Below are 5,508 nucleotides of genomic sequence, written 5' to 3' on the forward strand. Positions count from 1 at the left end.
TTTTTTACTTAAATAGGAATAATATTTATGTGAGTTTAAGATGTCATAAAATTATTTATTAAATAAATAAAGTTATAAACGTGAAAGCTTTAAACATTATGGATATTACTAATATTAATTAAGAGTAGATGGGTTTTTAATGAAAAATAATTAAGAAAAATGAGAGAGAAAAATCATAGAAGAAGATAAAAAAAAGATAAATAAGAATAAAGGCTATAGAGAGGTGTCATATCACCTTGTATATGTCGCTTCTTTATATAGATATATAAATTAATAAAAAAATATATTTTGATGTATGTGATTATTTTTCTTTACAAAAATTAAATTATTAAAAAAGTATTATTTGGCGTGTGTGATTATTTTCTTTAAAAATAAAATGTAAATTTTAATCTTAAGGAAAACAAATTAAGGCAACAAATATTACCTTCATAAATTCATCATGTTACTCCACAATAAAACCTACTTCCTACATAAAAACAACGACATAAAGGATTGATAATCGCCATAAGTAAATTAACATCTAATTTGACGTGTGTAATCATTTTTCTTAGAAATAAAATGTAAATTTCAATATTAAGAAAAAACAACAACAAAACTTTACCTACATAGTTCCTCATATTACTCCTCAATAAAAACTTGCTTTCTGCATAACAACAATACATGAAGAAATGATAAATTTTCAACATCTAATTTAATAAGTACATGTCATTTCAATGTAAGAAATTGATCAATATTTCCTGAAAGTTCTATATGTGGAAAAAAAAGACAGAAACAATGATCTATGCACGTTTTAGATCTACCAATGAACGTGCTTATTTAAAAAAAAAAAAACATCAACAATATCTACAGATATTCATTGTAAAACTTGAATTCTTAAAGAAAGTAGTCTCATGAATTGAGATATATCATGAAATTAATTATCACATCATATATGTGGAATAACTTAAAAAATTAAAAAATTACAAAAATAACAAAATAAGCAATTGATTGAATCCAAAATAAGATTAGGATTATAATATTAAGAATACAAATAAAGGATAATAAAAATTATGAGAGGAGAAAATCATAGAAATTTTTCTTTTTGAGAGTTTCTCAATACAATTGAATTAACATGCTTTGAATGTATGCAGACAAACTTTAGTATATAGAAATTCATGTGCTTTTTTCTTTTTCATGTTTGGTAGTAACTTTTAGGAGCTCGAAGCTCACAAATCAGAGTGTATGAGCAAAAAGAAGTCCTAGTGTGTCTGTATATGTGCAAGGAAGAACCCCTTTGTATTGATGATATATATTGATGTATATTGATGATTGCTTTGTTATGAATTTCTTGTGCCGAGGTTTTCTGGAAGTTGTTGTTATACAACTTAGTTTGATTAAGGGTGAGTTTACACATTTAGTTGGTCGATTAAAAATGATTATATTTGTTAGTCAAAAATATAAATAATATACGCTATTAAATTATATATATACACTTATCGGCTATTATTTTGATGAACAAATAGAATAAAAATCTCTTTAATTATTAATTAATTCAACTATATTGCTTATTGTATTTGTAGAATTTTATAATTGGAATAGAGTTTTATGTTAGATATTGTGATGGAGGATCTTCACCGGAGATGTTGAAGCAGTTGATCCTGTAAGTCACATTATATTATGCATAACTCCTAATTTGTTAATTAGTACTAATTATAATATGTTAGATTTTCGTTTTTGGGCTATAACTCCAAATTTGACTGCATACTGGACTTCATTATAGAGGGGCAAGGATATTCAAAGCTATTATGGAGGACTTATTGGCTCAAGCAATGAATACATCTCGAAATGTATGACCATTGAACTTTTTACTCTTATATATACTCTCCTCCAGAAAATTAAAGAAAAATCAACATTATAATATTGTTACAGTTTTTATTTTTGAAGTTATAAATCTCATATTTTATGGAAAGTTACATGCTGCTATTTTTTAGGCGATCCGACAATATAAAAATTATTTTACCTTGATAGAATATTATAGTTATGACATCAGTCAATTTGGCGGATATTCCTATATATAATGATTTAGTTTCTTTTCAAATAAAAATAAAAACACTAACACAACACCTCTATCGAATTAGATGTGTTTGGTATGAGGGATAAAGAATAATTAATTTTGCAATAAAGTCATATCTCATATTTGATTGAGATAAATTACGTTATATAATGTTATTTTAAGTAGTCATTTGGGATAGTGTTGTTTTTATCTCACACTAAAATTAAAAATAATTAATTAGAAGACAACTAATTCCAGAATATTTAATCTCATGATAAGCGTGTTCCCCAGCCAAATGAAGTTACAATCTAAAAGAAATTTCTTAACTTTTTATTATTTTAAAAATGGTAGGCGATACTATCTGGATGTTCAGCAGGAGGACTGACAACAATCTTACATTGTGACAACTTCAAAGCTTTACTACCAATGAGTGTTAAAGTTAAATGTTTTTCAGATGCTGGCTATTTTATTGACCAGTAAGTATTCTTTCCCGTTATATTTCAATTCTAATAAATATTTTATTTTTCTCTTTTGGTAATTAAATTCTAGCAATTTAAGTTCAAGAATTATTTTCAATCGCCGAATTAATTCATTCATATTAACTATTTAATGTTTATATTTTCAGGAAGGATATTTTAGGAAATCCATATTTTGAACTGTACTACAATAATGTTGTCACTTTACATGTATGCTTTTTTTTCGAAAAATTTTATTGTGGGTGAGGCTCACCACATCGTATTTGTGGAAGGATCTTTTTTTAATGAAAAAAAATTGTGGGTCCCATATTTTTTATTATTAATCAATTTTATGTTCATCCATACTCGGCCCTCATCCCCCAAAAGCCCCCAGCCGCATCCTAGCCATTCTTTTTCTTTCCCTTCTTCTTTACTCCCTCTTTGTTCTTCACCCATGTATGGACATAGTGTTTAAACAAATTTCAAATCCTCTTATTTTTCTATCTATTCTTTCTATTCTTTTCTTTCAATATTTTTCTCCTATTTTCCTCTTTCAATCTCCATAAAGTTCTTTCTTTTCTTTTTCTCCCTTTTTCCTCTATTATAAGAGGTAGTTATTAATTTTTAATAATGTCATTGAGACCTTATGAGTAACTCAAAGACAAGAGAGGTGAAGGTAAAAGAAATGATGAGTTTCACTTTCTTATCAACTATCAGCTATGGTGTTACTCCATATTCCATATAAAATAAACAATTAAAATTGAAATGTTAAAAATCACTTTGATATTAAATATATACGGAAAAAAAATATTTTCATGTCGCACACACAAAAAAAATTATAATCTATCAAGAGCATTTAAATTTTACACCAATTCATGAAATTCTTAAATCAATTTTCAAAGTAATTACACAAAAAATATGTTTGTTAAATAATGGATATGGTGAAGAATAACAGAGGGAGTAAAGAACTTTATATTTATTGAGAGAGGAAAAAAGGAGAAAAATATTGAAAGAAAAGAATAGAAAGAATGAATGGAAAAATAAGAGGGTTTTGTTAAACACCATGCCTATACATGGGTGAAGAACAAAGAGGGAGTAAATAAGAAGGGAAAGAAAAAGAATGGCTAGGGATGCGGTAAGGGGGTTTTGGGGGAGGGGGCTGGATGTGGGTAGGATGAATATAAAATTGGTTAATAATTAAAAAAATATGGGATCCACAGTTTTTTTTCATTAAAAAAAGGCCCTTCCACAAATATGAAGTGGTGAGCCTCACCCACAATAAAATTTCTCTTTTTTTCCCCACTTTTTCAATGTATATAATATTGTTTTGAAAAATATATTCTTTTACTTATGTTTTATTTTATTTTTAATTTTAGGGTTCTGCCAAGAATTTGCCCCCATCATGTACTTCAAAGTTCAAATTAGGTTTGGTAAGTGCATACAATATAATAACTAGAACTAAAACCAGTAAGGATAGTCGTATTGGTTGAATAGGGGTTTTGAGGTTTAATTCTCTGCACGTTTTTTTGATTGAATTCATCATACGAGGTTTGTCTAATGTGGTTATCTCTCGTGTATTTTACAAATTATTACATTGAAGTGAAGTTATCCTATGTGCACCCGAAGAGTAGCAACAATGGATTTTCTTATCGCGACGAAAAAATAATTTAAAGAATTATTTTCATTTTAACATTATATCTAGGAGTCTTGTTAACCAATGCCTCCATGACAAAAACAAATTTTACCTATAATAATTTTAAATATTGAAATTTAATTCCTCAATGTAATTACATATATTACGAATTATCAAACAAAGCAATGAATTCCAAATGTAAGATTTTTTCTTATTTAAATGATGCAGTGTTTTTTCCCCTCAAAATGTAGTTCAAAAAATTCAGACGCTACTTTTCATTATAAATTCAGCCTATGATTATTGGCAGGTCAGTTTATTAGATTTATTACGATTTTTCATAATATTTCTTTTCAATTTTCCCGTTACATTTTATTTGTTTTTTTGTTTGAATTTTATATGTTCACTAAATTTAGGTAAGATCTATTTTGGTGGCCCCGGGTACTGATCCTAAGGGTGCCTGGAAGAGCTGCACAACTAATATAAAAAAGTGCACACCACAGCAGTTCAAAGTTCTTCGAGGTAAGCAATATTTTCAATTTTTCTGATGCATTATGTGTTCGTCAATTTATTTTTAATAGAGAAATTCATCAAACAATTTTTTGAATATTAAATTTTGTTTTAAGTGGTAATTTTTGGACAATTATTTTAGATTTCGGATTGGACTTTTTAAAGACATTGAAACGGCTAGGGCCATCTTCAACAAGAGGATATTACATTAGCTCTTGTTATGCACATTGCCAAACTCTAGACCAAGCACATTGGTTTGGTCCCAAGTCACCTAGATTATTCAACAAGGTAAAACTAACTAGTTGACTCATTAATCTCATTTTCCAAATGTTTTTCCCTATATAATTTGGTTTATAATTGTCGTTTTGGATTTAAAATGAAGTTAATTATTGTCGTTTTGAACTTAAAATAAATATAATATTCAATTATTTGAAAGTCTGTGAGTATTAAAGTCAGTAGATCGGTAATTACAAAAGCATAAAGCAATCATTTTTCCTTGCTACAGACAGTAGCTGAAGCAGCAGGAGATTGATTTTTTGACAGAGATCGATTTCAACAGATCGATTGCCCTTATTCTTGTGAGTACACATGCGTTGAAGGCAAACATAATTAGCTCACAAGATAAATAATTCTTATGTATTTTTCTTTGAAATTGATAGAGAGGATTAATTGTAATATCGGAAGAAGGATTAATTCAGTGAACAAATGGTATTGTATCATCATAAAAGTGAGAAATTCATATATTGATATGGACAAATTCCTATTTCAAACATTGTCTTTTTTTCCAGTTATTATTATCCATCAAGTTGCAAGTGTGTCAAGCTTTTGTTCACCCAAGTAATTAAATTCCTCGGTAATTAAGATTATTTCTTTGTTGTGTA

At 27.7% G+C, this 5,508-nt stretch overlaps 1 pseudogene; it reads left to right on the top strand.

The window, feature by feature from the left end:
* The window catches only part of LOC124898893, an 8,117-nt pseudogene extending 2,877 nt beyond the window's left edge, over positions 1–5,240 (top strand).
* The last annotated feature ends 268 nt before the right edge of the window (positions 5,241–5,508 follow it).

This window comes from Capsicum annuum, chromosome 1, assembly GCF_002878395.1.
Source record: "Capsicum annuum cultivar UCD-10X-F1 chromosome 1, UCD10Xv1.1, whole genome shotgun sequence".
NCBI classification, from domain to species: Eukaryota; Viridiplantae; Streptophyta; class Magnoliopsida; order Solanales; family Solanaceae; genus Capsicum; species Capsicum annuum.